Source organism: Theropithecus gelada, chromosome 15, assembly GCF_003255815.1.
Source record: "Theropithecus gelada isolate Dixy chromosome 15, Tgel_1.0, whole genome shotgun sequence".
NCBI lineage: Eukaryota > Metazoa > Chordata > Mammalia > Primates > Cercopithecidae > Theropithecus > Theropithecus gelada.
In genome coordinates, this window is record NC_037683.1 from 41,638,458 (window position 1) to 41,650,565 (window position 12,108).

The following is a 12,108-nucleotide window of genomic DNA, read 5'->3' on the forward strand; positions in this document are numbered from 1 at the left end:
GGCCTTTGGTGCAAGACTTTCTGGTGGGGGTGACTCTTGAGCTGAGAAGGCATCCACCAGGCTGGTATGTTACATAACCATTACATTCACTTGTACAGTGCCTTCTGGTAGAAGATGTCTTCTCCCTATGCATTTGGTCCTGACAAAAACCATGTGAGGTAAGTAGCGATACAGTTGACTCTTGAACAATGAGGGGCTTTGTGGAGCTGACACCCCATGCAGTCGAAAATCCCGACTTTGAACCCCCAAAACTCAATTGCTAATAGCCCACTGTTGACTGGAAGCCTTACCCGTAATATAAATACTCAATTAACACATATTTTGTATGTTGTATGTATTATATGCTGATTCTTACAATAAAGTAACATGGAATAAAAAGATTTCACTAAGGAAATCATAAGAGAAAAGCTATTTACTATTCAGTAAATGGAAGTGGATCATTATGAAAGTCTTCATCCTCACCATCTTTACATTGCATAGGCTGAGGAGGAGGAGAAAGAGAAAGGGTTGATCTTGCTGTCTCAGAGGTAACAGAGGTGGAAGAAAATCTGTGTAAGTTTCCTGCACAGTTCATACTGTGATTACTCACTCCCAACTCAGGTTACTCATTGTAAGAACTACTGCCTTTGCACAGAGAACCCATCTGTTCATAAACTGTAATCCCAGCACTTCGGGAGGCCGAGTCAGGCAGATTACCAGAGGTCAGGAGTTCAATACCAGCCTGACCAACATGATGAAACCCAGCCTTAACTAAAAATACAAAAATTAGCCAGGCATGATGGCGGGTGCCTCTAATCCCAGCTACTCTTGTGTTGTTCAAGAGTCAACTGAATATATATTTATATTTATATACAGTCTACATTAATCATAATTTCTATATTTGCAAATCTGCCTACTCATTAAGATTAATTTTTAACCCCAAAATCAATACTTGCAGCACTTTTGCTGTGAGCAGAATGGCAAAAAATTGCAGCTGCCCAGTGTGCACATTCCCAGCTGAGGTCAAACAAGGCAACACTCTGCCTCCTTGTTTCAGCTCTCACACTATAAACAAGTGTCCTTTTGTGGTCTACTTGGTACCACATTTTTCACATTTTTGTGCTTTTTTGTTCAGTATTTCACTGTTTCAAATGGTCGCCCAGCATAGCACTGAAGTAAGCCCAGGGAGGCTATCATGCTCCTTACAGAGAAAATAACTGTGGTAGAAACGCTTCGTTCAGGCATGAGTTACAGTGCTGTTGGCCATGAGTTCAGTGTCAATGAATCAGCAGTAGTATTAAATAAGCTGTCTTTAAACAGGTGAGTTCAATGTCAATGAATCAGCAATAATATTAAATAAGATGTCTTTAAACAGAAACACACACATGATTATGTTTTATGATTGACAGAACTGTAACCAGAGGCTCACTGGAACCTAACCCTGTTATTTCCCCTTGGAGCAGTGGTTCAGTATCTGCCAGTGCAGTGTTCCCAGAGGCTTTTTAGAATACAACGACTGCAAATAATAACAATACAGGGCAGACTGGATATACATAAAATATATGAAATTTTAAAAATCGAGGCTCAGAGAGGAAGGAGAATCTGCCTAAATGGCCCAGATTTTATATCTGATGCAGAAGCCAGAGTTGGCCCCTGAACTCAGGTCTGTCTGACTCCCTGCTCCCTCTGTTACCACCACTGCCACCCCCCACCCCACCCGCACGGCTCAGGGGTTCATGGCCTGATGACTTGTACAGACAATGGCCATTTGTGGAGTTTGGGTAACGAGGACTAACTCCAGATGTCTTTCACCTCTCCTTTGCTAATGCTGCTCTTTGTTTCATCTCCCACCCTTTTTGTTCATTTGTTTTTGGATTATCCATAACCACTTTGCCATTGCACTGAAGGTCCTTCAGAACAAGTAAGCTTGCAGGTACCTCTCACTGCAAAGCACAAACCTTCCCAAAGAGGTGTCTAGGGAAAGAACAGGGCAGTCAGCTTGGAAATAAATGCAGTCAGTTTGTTGTTGTTGTTGTTTGAGACCGAGTCTCGCTCTGTTGCCCAGGCTGGAGCACAGTGGCGCCATCTCGGCTCACTGCAAACTCCGCCTTCTGGGTTCCAGTAATTCTCCTGCCTCAGCCTCCCAAGTAGCTAGACTACAGGCGCCTGCCATTATGCCTGGCTAATTTTTGCATTTTTTAGTAGAGACAGAGTTTCACCATGTTGGCCAGGCTGGTCTCAAACTCCTGACCTCAAGTGATCCGCCTGCCTCGGCCTCCCAAAGTGCTGGGATTACCGGCGTGAGCCACCGTGCCCAGCCTGCAGTCAACTTTTACATTCAAGTTCACACATGAGCCAGTGAAAATTCCCCTACTTATTCTTTTTTTTTTTTTTTTTTTTTTTTTTTTGAGACGGAGTCTCGCTCTGTCGCCCGGGCTGGAGTGCAGTGGCCGGATCTCAGCTCACTGCAAGTTCCACCTCCCGGGTTTATGCCATTCTCCTGCCTCAGCCTCCCGAGTAGCTGAGACTACAGGCACCTGCCACCTCGCCCGGCTAGCTTTTTTTTTTGTATTTTTTAGTAGAGACGGGGTTTCACCGTGTTAGCCAGGATGGTCTCCATCTCCTGACCTCGTGATCCGCCCGTCTCAGCCTCCCAAAGTGCTGGGATTACAGGCTTGAGCCACCGCGCCCGGCCTCCCCTACTTATTCTTACTGAAATTTAAACTCTAGAACAGGGCAGGTGGGAGGAGAGGAGCTGAAGGAACATCTGCACCTTCCCTGACTCTACCTTGGCAGCCTTCAGTAATCCTGGAGAGTCTTACCCCTTCCCACAGAGGAGCAGGGACTCTAAGCATTTTCAAACAATCAGAGCCATTTTGTGGGAACTTAGATCCAATATATTCCTGTTCAAGGGTCCCACAAGGCTTAGAATGATACACTGTCCTAAGGATTTCGACAGGCATGGCAGAGGAGCGGCAGGAGGGAGGAGAAGAAGAGAGTATTAACAAGTGTCTGTGTGGTGGCATTTACGTTTAGAACTTCCTTTCCTTTCAAAGGAATCTCCAGGATAGCCAAATAGTCCAGCTTAAATGTGCCAGCCAGAAAAAGTGCCCAAACCACGCAGTGAGATCACAGCTTTGAAGACCCCTCCTTGGCATAGACCCTACGGCTTTCACAAATAATGCTGAGCTCTGGGCAGCACCAGAACCTCAGGCTCTGACACCCTCAGAGCTGCAGGTCTCTAGGGCTGCTTGGGCCAAAGGTGGGTTCTGGGCAGCCCCCTTCCTTCTGGTCCATTTCTAAACCACACTCTTCCATGGGCATATCTGATTTGTAAAGCCCAGGGCACGTGACTGGGTGACTGAAAACAACAGAAATTTATTGTTTTACATTTCTGGAGACAAGAAGTCCAAAATCAAGGTGTTAGCAGTGCTGCCCTCCCTCTGGACACTGTAGGGCAGAATCCATTCTTCGCCTCTTCCAGTTCCTTGGAGCGATAGACATTCTTTGATTTGTGGCCACATTGCTCCAATCTCTGCTTCTCTGGTCATAGTGCTTCTTTCTCCTCTCTCTGTGTTAAATCTCATTCTGCCTTACATTTATAAGGACATTGGCATTGGATTTAGAGCCCACCAGGTAATTCGGGATGATCTTCTTCATATCAAGATCCTTCACATCTGCAAAGATCCTTTTTCCAAATAAGGTAATAGTCACAGGTTCTGGGGATTAGGACATGGAACATTTTTCTTTCCTTCTTTCTTTTTTTTTTTTTTTTGGAGGAGAGGAACCATTCAACTCACTGTACCTGGCTATAGATTCAAACCACCAATGAGGCTTTTTATACAAATACAGATATGGAAGCCTACTTAGACCAATGGAATTGAAATCTTTAGGGCTGTGGCGTCTAGACTGCATTTTGTTGTTGTTGTCAACTTTCCAAGTATTGTGCTGCTTAGCCTGGCTTGAGGACCAGTGATTGTACACTCCACTTCTTTATACAGGTGAGACCAGAGGCTTGGACAGGGGCCAAGACCTCCTCAAGTCACACTACATAGGCTTGGATCCCCAGCAGGTGTTCCTCAGCCACTTCCAGCTGTGTGCAGCCCCCATCCCCTCAGGACCTTTCAGGCTTCCAGAGCACCCGGGTGGCCAGCATCTTCCCCAGCTTGCTCTTAGCTAGGATCCTTATGAACTTTCTTAAGATGCAGGACAATGCCTGGCCTCAGATTTGATGGGTCCTCAAACAGGGGCCAGATCAACCTGCTGACTTGCTGCGTGACCTCAAGGAAGTCACTGAACTTCTCTTGTTCTAGTTTGCTCATCTTTAACATGGAGGATTCAGCTCATTGTGCTCTAAGGCAACTGTCATAGCAGAAATGCTATGATTTGGTAATTCTAAGCATCTGAGAATGTTTTCTTTGGCCCTCAGCCATCCCAGGATGTTTGATAAAATCTGATCATTTGGATAAGTCCCAGGAAAGGAGCAGATCAGAGCCTGCGTTGGGTGCTGGGAGCCCACCTGATGGGAGAGTGTGTGTACATGTGGTGGGGAATAGGGAGCATGGTAAAGTGTGGAGACTGAGAACTAGAAAGAATTAAAGATTATTCAACTTGTTCCAAATATAGAAACTGAGCCCCAGAGAAGGAGATGATTCGTTCAAGTTCATACAGCTAGTTAAAGGCAGAACTGGGATTAGAATTAATCCATTCCTGGGTTCTTTCCCCTACAATGAGGATGACAAATACACATCCTTTTCCGCCCTCTGATCAATTAGCAGTGGCTGCCTTGAGCACTGACTTCTGGAAGGTTCCCAGGTCCTTCAAAATTCGCAAGAAGAATGCTGATTGATTAGCAATGTCTGATACGGCCACAGGAAAGGAGAGTACCCAGATTTTGTCAGCCAGGACTTACCAGGACTTGTGACAGAACATAATTGCCAGTGGGGAACTTGAGGCTCCTTCTTCACAGAGAAACAACAGGTGAAAAAAAAGCAGTAAACTACATAACTCCTTCTACAGAAAACTCTTTTAAGTGTCTGGCCAAAAATTCAGAGGTGGTAGTCAATGCACGCTTAGGGGACCAGTTCAGTCAAAGTTTGCTAAGTAGCACTGGGAACAAATAGTATTGCAAACTATGAAAAGGGAAGCAGAACAAGCAAGGTAGAAACACATTGTATAATGTGCACCAGAAGTTTTTGTTGTATTTTTTAATGTTGCTCCAACTGTAATATCACTGCTTAGATGGAGACAGTGAAATTAATTGATTTACTTTCAGGAGCATAGTTGCAAAGTTGTATGTAAAACTATACGAACATATGGACTTGCTAATTTCTCCATGCCTAGATTTAATTCTAGTCAATAATAATAACAACAATAGCTATGTCATTTAATCCTCACGACAACCTTATGAGGTAAATGTTATTATCACTGATTTACAGATGAGGAAACTGAGGTGTAGATGGACTGAGGGTCCTGTCCAAGCTCACACAATTAATAGGTGGCAGAACTGGGATATGAATCTAACTTGTGATTTCAACATGTTCCTCTAATTAAAAGCTGGACCCAATCTGAGGCATATATGAGAACTCACGGAAGTTACTAGAAGTGGGGTATAGGTCTCTTCAGAACTGGCCTTGAAATTTCAACTCTTCTTAATACAAAAGCAACATCATGGTCTTTCCCCTGTTTTCATTTACTAGGCTCCAAATCACCAAACTTCTTTGCCTCTCTGGGAAAACTAAATGACCCACCACTTCAGAAGAATCTCATGGGGTCTGTGCATGGCTTTTCACATCCTCCCTGAAACACCAACACGCCCGGTCCGGGTTAAAGGATATCAGCACTGCCACACACTCTTCTTTTTCCCAAATTAATCAAGAAGTAGGAATTTCTGACAAATGCCATCTGCTGATTTTTCAGAGAGACAAGTTTTGGTGGTGTGACCAGCAGGTGCCTCAGCTTTTTCTAGCATGCAGTACCAAAATAGTCACCATGGCAACCCTGGGAGGGCAGACTTCCAAAGAGATGCATTGTGAGCACAGAAACTCTAGAGCACTTTCAAGCTAGAAGGAAGGAGGCTCAGCGGTGGGTTTCTAACAGTGGCAAGTAGCGCTTCTTCCCACAGCCCTGGGCTGGACCCCAGGCCCTGCATACTGGGCACAGCCAGGACTCCCTGACCCTGGGGTGTGTGCTTCCAACAAAAGGGGGGAAAAGGAATTTGTGGGGAGTGGCAGGCAGGTGGAGCAGACAACTCCCAGATTTCTGGCAGGAGGTAAAGTAGCATGGAGGGTGATAAAAGGTGCAGACCTGGGTTGGGAGGCAGGAGAATTAGGTTGAAATACCTGCCCTGTCGCTTGCTAACCAATGACCTTGGGCAATTGACCTTGCCTGTCTGACTCTCAGCTTCCCATTTTCGAAATGGGAGTGGTAAGCTTGCACTGCCTCTTCACAGGGAAAATTGTGGATATGATAGGAAGCTTGTGAAAACTGTTGGGAAAGTGCTCAGTGGACAGTGCCAAGCAGAAGAGAACAGGGATTTGGGGATCAGGAAGCTTGGGTTCTGGACCAGGCTCTGCTGCTTTCTAATCTTATGAGCTTGGGAAAGTCATAGAGCTTGTCAGACCTACACCCTCACCTTGGAAGAAGGTTCAGAAGCCCTGCCTCACAGAGAGGATGTGCAGGTTATCTGGGCTCTTTCTGTGACTTGGGATTCTGTACTCCCCTTTGGTGCAGACACCAAGACAGGATAAACCATACAGAGGATTTTACTAGTGGAAACATCTGTGAGATAAAAATGGGGAGGGAGCTGGTAGAGGCTAGGAGAGAGGAAAGGCTAGGAGAGCCATCACACCTTGATGCAAGGTTGACCCAAGGGCAGGAGAGAGGGAAGCAAGGTTGGGTGGAAGCTCCTAGACTACCTATAGCAAGGCCATCAGAGAGTCCTCAAGCCAAAGTCACCTATCAGAGAAGTTCCCTGTCTCTTGGAGACAGTTCTGCCTTAGTATCCCTACCACACTCAGTTGCTGATTGTCTGGAAGCAGCCAACAGGAAGAGTGGCCTCTACATAAATATGAGTGCAAGCAGCTAGAGGCCATGATCATCTGAGCTCCCTCTCCAGGAGACATATTCTTATGGCCACCACACCTACCCAATCCAGATGTTTTTAGCTTGGACATCCACATCAGGTACTTGGCCTCAGGCCCACACCTCTACTTCAGAAGCCTTGTACCCCACATCCATGGTCCTCTTACCCAGAATATTATAGGAACTCAGGCTCAATGATATCTTAGAACACCACCCCTAGGAAAAAATTTATTTTCTACATCTTAATTAGATTATGTAGCAAAGGTGCACAGTCATTGTTCCATTCTGCATTTGAATGCACGCAGGTGTAGGAATGCATGCTTATTTGTCAGTGTGCATGCATATGAATAGTATATTTGTATATATAGATGAGCATTTATATCTACCTGCATGCATGTTGTGAATTTACGCAACAATACCATTAGCCCATTAGCACTACATAAGCATTTTGCACACAGTATCTTTGATCTTTACAACTATCTTTGAGGTAGATAAGCAGGTAGTGTTGCAGGTACAATCCTTGTTTCCCCCAACATGCTTTCCCCAACATGCCACTCAGATAATACAAGGTAGAGTCATGGTTTGAACCAGAAATGTCTTCCTTCAAAGTTGCAGCTCTTGTCCTTTCTGCCACCCACCCCCATCCCACCTACTCATATGACTATGTGTTGCATGAAAGCACATATGTGTGCATATATAAAAAAGATTCAGATAGGGGAGGGGAATATAGCTGGAGAGGTATAGGTTGATTATGGATTGGTGACTGGTGAAAAGTATTTCTGCCAGAAGCCCCCACTCTCCAAAATGTAATTCTATTAGTGTGTGTCATCTAAAAACATATTGTATTCTAGCTGTAAGAATTTCTATTTAATGGGCTACAAAGACAAATTTTGGAGATTCTAAGCAACTTGAGTCTCTTATTCTTCTAGTATAATCAAACAGTGATCCACTTTCTTGGCCTTCCCCCAAAATCCTTGCTCCCATGGCAAGTTTTTCAGCCTACCTGGTGGAAATTGTTTTGTCCTGATTGGGAGGTATTAAAGAAAAAATATCTACTCCAGCACCTTAGTTTTCCAAATCACTTGTCTTTGCTTGTTTCCCAGCAGCATGAAATACTACTCTGGAGAAATAGATTTAGAATCAGTTTCAATTGCCATTTATTGATCACAGGCACTATGCATACAATTTTCATAAATGATCATATTTGATTTTGATTCTCATCAAAATGATTTCTATTCAGCAATGAATAACTGAGGGTCTAATGGGTTAGGAGACTTACTCAATGTACCCTGTTAGTAAGGGGACATAACAGGAACTAGAGCTGGGCTCTGCAGAACTCATGGCCTGGCTCTTTCCACAGTATTCACATTCTCTCCAGGCAGAAGATACGATCTGCCCAAATAATTGCTTTCCAGGCCATCCACTAGCTCTGCTGTATCCTGGGAACCTGCAGGACCAGCCAAGCCCCGGACAGGGCCGCTTGGGGCCAGGGCAGGTAGACTTACCTGGAAGAGCACCAGCCTGGCTATCAGCATATCCACTTTCTTCCCATTTCCTTTTGCAGCCTCCTTCCTTGGTTCACAATGACAGTCCAACTTCTGCCAGTCCTGACTGTCATTCAAGCCTTTTTGCTATTTAAGAATTTTGAGGAAGAAAACCGTCATGTACTCAAAATCCTGGTAATCAGAAGTGTCTGGAGATTTCGAGCTGTTAACATAGAGAGGTGGCAAAAGTATTTTCTAGGACATCCTTATGGGCCTGAATGGCAGCGGGAGTCGACATAGCTGGTGCCTGGGCAGGTTTCCAAAGCACAGGCGAGGTGGAGAGTAGGTGAGGGCTGCAACAAAGGCCCCGACATCTGAAGAGCACTGCACAGTTTGTCAGCGGCTTTCAGCTCCACATTCTCACTTAGTCCTCACAGCAACCCCATGCAGTGACTGCTGTCACTCCTTTTCATGGCTGAGGAGACTGTTGGGAGAGGAAAAATGAATTGCCCACTGGCAGGCAGGTAAGAGGCAGAGCTGAAACTCTCACGTAGTTCTTCCAACTCCAGGCCCAGCATCTCAGGATTGTACCCAAGTGGCTCTCGCACCAGTATCAGGGCCAATGGCAGGGTCAGCAGAAAATAGCAGAGGGGCTTGAAAACAGATGGGAACATCTGGAAAAGGTAAGGAAGTTGTCTTAGTCACTATAACAAATATCCTAGGCTCGGTAGATGAAATCACAGAAATTTAGTTCTCATGGTTCTGGAAGCTGGGAAGTACATGTTGAGTGTGCCAGCATGGTTGGATTCTGGGGAGGGCCCTCGCTTGACATCTCCTTGCTGTGTCTTTACATGGCAGAGAGCAGAGAGAGGAAGAACACTCTTCTGTCTGTCTTTATACGGGCACTAATCCCACCATGAAGGTCCTGTCCTCATCACCTCATTACTTCCCAAAGTCTCCATCTCCAAAAACTATTACACTGGGGATTAGGGTTTCAACATAAATTTGGGAGGAATGCAAAAATTCACTACATAGCAGAAGTATAGAGCACTGGAGGCCCAGTTCATTTAGTGTAATGAATGTCACTATGCTAGGCACTGGGGATATGGCCTGAACAAGGTCATCCAGACCCTTCCCTAAGAAGTTAGACTCCAGTGGGGAGACCAGTGGATAAACAGGCAATTCCAACACAGAGGAACAAGCATTCTGGTGATGGAGGGACATGCAGGCTCTGTTGGTGGGTAGGGGAGGGCACCACACCCAGATGCAGTACTGCACCTCTTGATTCATTTTCCAAATATACAAAAATGACTTGGGGTTTGCAGAAGGAGTGAAAAAAAAAAAACTGAAAGGTAGTTGCTGTGGGAGGAGAGATCCAAGAAGGCTTCCCAGAATAGGTGGGCAGTCTTCTGGAACTGGGGCCCTGAAGGGTGGGTAGAATCCTGATGTGCAGAGACTTGGAAGAGAAGTATTGTAGCCCAAAGAAACAGCATGGTCCCTGCAGAGGCATGAAAGGGAAGATTCCTGGGGGTAATCACCCACCTTCAGAGCCTGTGTAGGCACCACATAGGGTAGGGTAGCAGGAGACACAGCTGGAAAAGCAGATGGGGGTCAAGTCCGGCCTTCCAAGGTTTGGACTTTATCTTACAGGCGGTGGGGAGCTGTCGGGAGCATTTTGAGTGGGGCAGTGACACTGCTGGCTCTGCATTTTGGAAAGGTGGATTTCAGGGCAGTTTGGATGATGCTGGGGAGTGGCTGACAGGTTGAAGATCAGTCCTGAGGAGCAGGTCGGTGAAACATGATAGGGGCATTAGCATTCAATCCAGGGGTGTGAGCAGCAAGGTGGTCACCCAGGCTGGCTTGAGGAGCAGCATAAGCACACAAGCCCCAATCATATCTGAGGAGAAGTGCAGATCCACCTGGAGGAGCTAGGTTTGCCTTACATCCAAGAGGCAAGCTCAAGGCTAGTGATGAGCCAGAGGGCAGGGGCAGAGCAGATGAAGGGACTCCATGAGAGTGCAGGGCCAGGGTGGGATGCCGGGGGTGGGGGTGGGGGGTTGGGGTGTGAGGGCCATTGCTGGAAAGGGCCACAGGGCCCACATTGAATGTGGGTGTGCATGAGTGCGTGTATGTGTGTTGGGCTGTATGTGTGGACAGCGAAGGATGCATGGACATGTCCCGGGCTGGGAGGAGAGGGCACTGGGTTAAAGGGTGACAGACCAGGGGATAAGGAGGGCCCCCAAAGGCCTGGAGGGGAGACACACCGGCAGGAGCAGGTCTTAACACCCACATGGGCACTCAACCCTTTGCCATCTCTGTAGCTGTAGAAAGCAGAGCAGTGAGCTTCCCAGAACAGTTTTGTTCCCTTGGTCATGCATCATACTGGAAGGCAGTGCCTGCAGCATCTCCCAGCTGTCCAGCTCAGGAGTCCAGCCACCGTACCCCATGCACCTACTTAGCACGTGATACCAGACACAGACATGAAAACCCAGTCTTAAAAAAAAAAAAAAAAAAAAAAAAACTTGAATCAAACTCCTTTCTGGCACTTTCCACTGATTTTCTAGACATTTGTCCTCTGTACTCAGGGCTGAGGAAACCGGCTTGCCTGCAGGCTGGTCGTTCCAGGGGGTTCCTTTGAAAACTTCCTGCAGTGTCCAGGAGCGAGCAGCCTGCTGCACACAGGACGCAATGCCTGCTGAAATCCCACTTGAAAGTGAGCGGCATCGCCGAGACAAGCCTAGATCCTTTTCAGCACAGCGATTCCTTCCTTCCTCCCTTCCTCCCACAGCTCGGCTAGAGTTTTCTGCCCAGAGGAACTCTGTGAGAGCGTTTCAGAGTCATTCGGGCCGCTTGCCCCTAACAGGGCGACGCTGGCTGGCTGACCCCCCTCCTGCTGGGGGGTACTGTACCCACGGCCCGGGGCTTCTCTATTCCTCTCCTCCCCTCCCGCTGCTGACGCACGCTTCCTATAATAAGCCTCTGTTACTTGGAGCAGGGGCGGCTCCGTAGTAAGCCGAAACCGCTACTATATTTACACCCTTTCCACATTTAGACAAAGGCTATTTTTAACAGAAGGTCTATTTGTGGGGGTTGCCCACGTCACACTGTTCACATGCATCTCACCATCCTCAGTCTGTTCTTCTGATTTCACACTTGTACCGGGCCTCTCTCCTTCTCTCTCTCTCCTTCTCTCCATCATTTTTCTTTCGTTTCTTTCTTCCTTTCTCCAATTTCCTTCCTTCCTTTAATCAGATTGAGGTCTTTGGCAGGCTATATTGCCAGAGTCCTTCAGGGGACGGCGAGGCTCTGTCCTCATGGAGCAGAGTGGGCAGTGCGGCCACATGCTGGGCTGTGAACTGTTCTTGGCACCTACTGTGGGGACCAGCAGAGACCCCAGTCCCCAGGGCTCCATATTGGCCCGCTCTGCCTCCAAGTTTTTGTGAGCAGGATGCTGGGACCATGACAGCCTGGCCTTTTCTCCTCATGCCAATCTAGTTTTATTGGTGGGAGGGAAGGGTGTGTGTGTGTGTGTGTGTGTGTGTGTGTGTGTGTGTGTGTGTGT

General features: G+C 46.8%; 1 long non-coding RNA gene across 1 annotated transcript; it reads left to right on the forward strand.

Annotated features, from left to right (window-relative positions):
- The first annotated feature begins 9,031 nt into the window (after window positions 1-9,031).
- Window positions 9,032-11,188, forward strand: LOC112608348. The gene is made up of 3 exons (XR_003115979.1): window positions 9,032-9,229; window positions 10,197-10,333; window positions 11,132-11,188. It is a non-coding gene; the product is annotated as an uncharacterized LOC112608348 (long non-coding RNA).
- The last annotated feature ends 920 nt before the right edge of the window (window positions 11,189-12,108 follow it).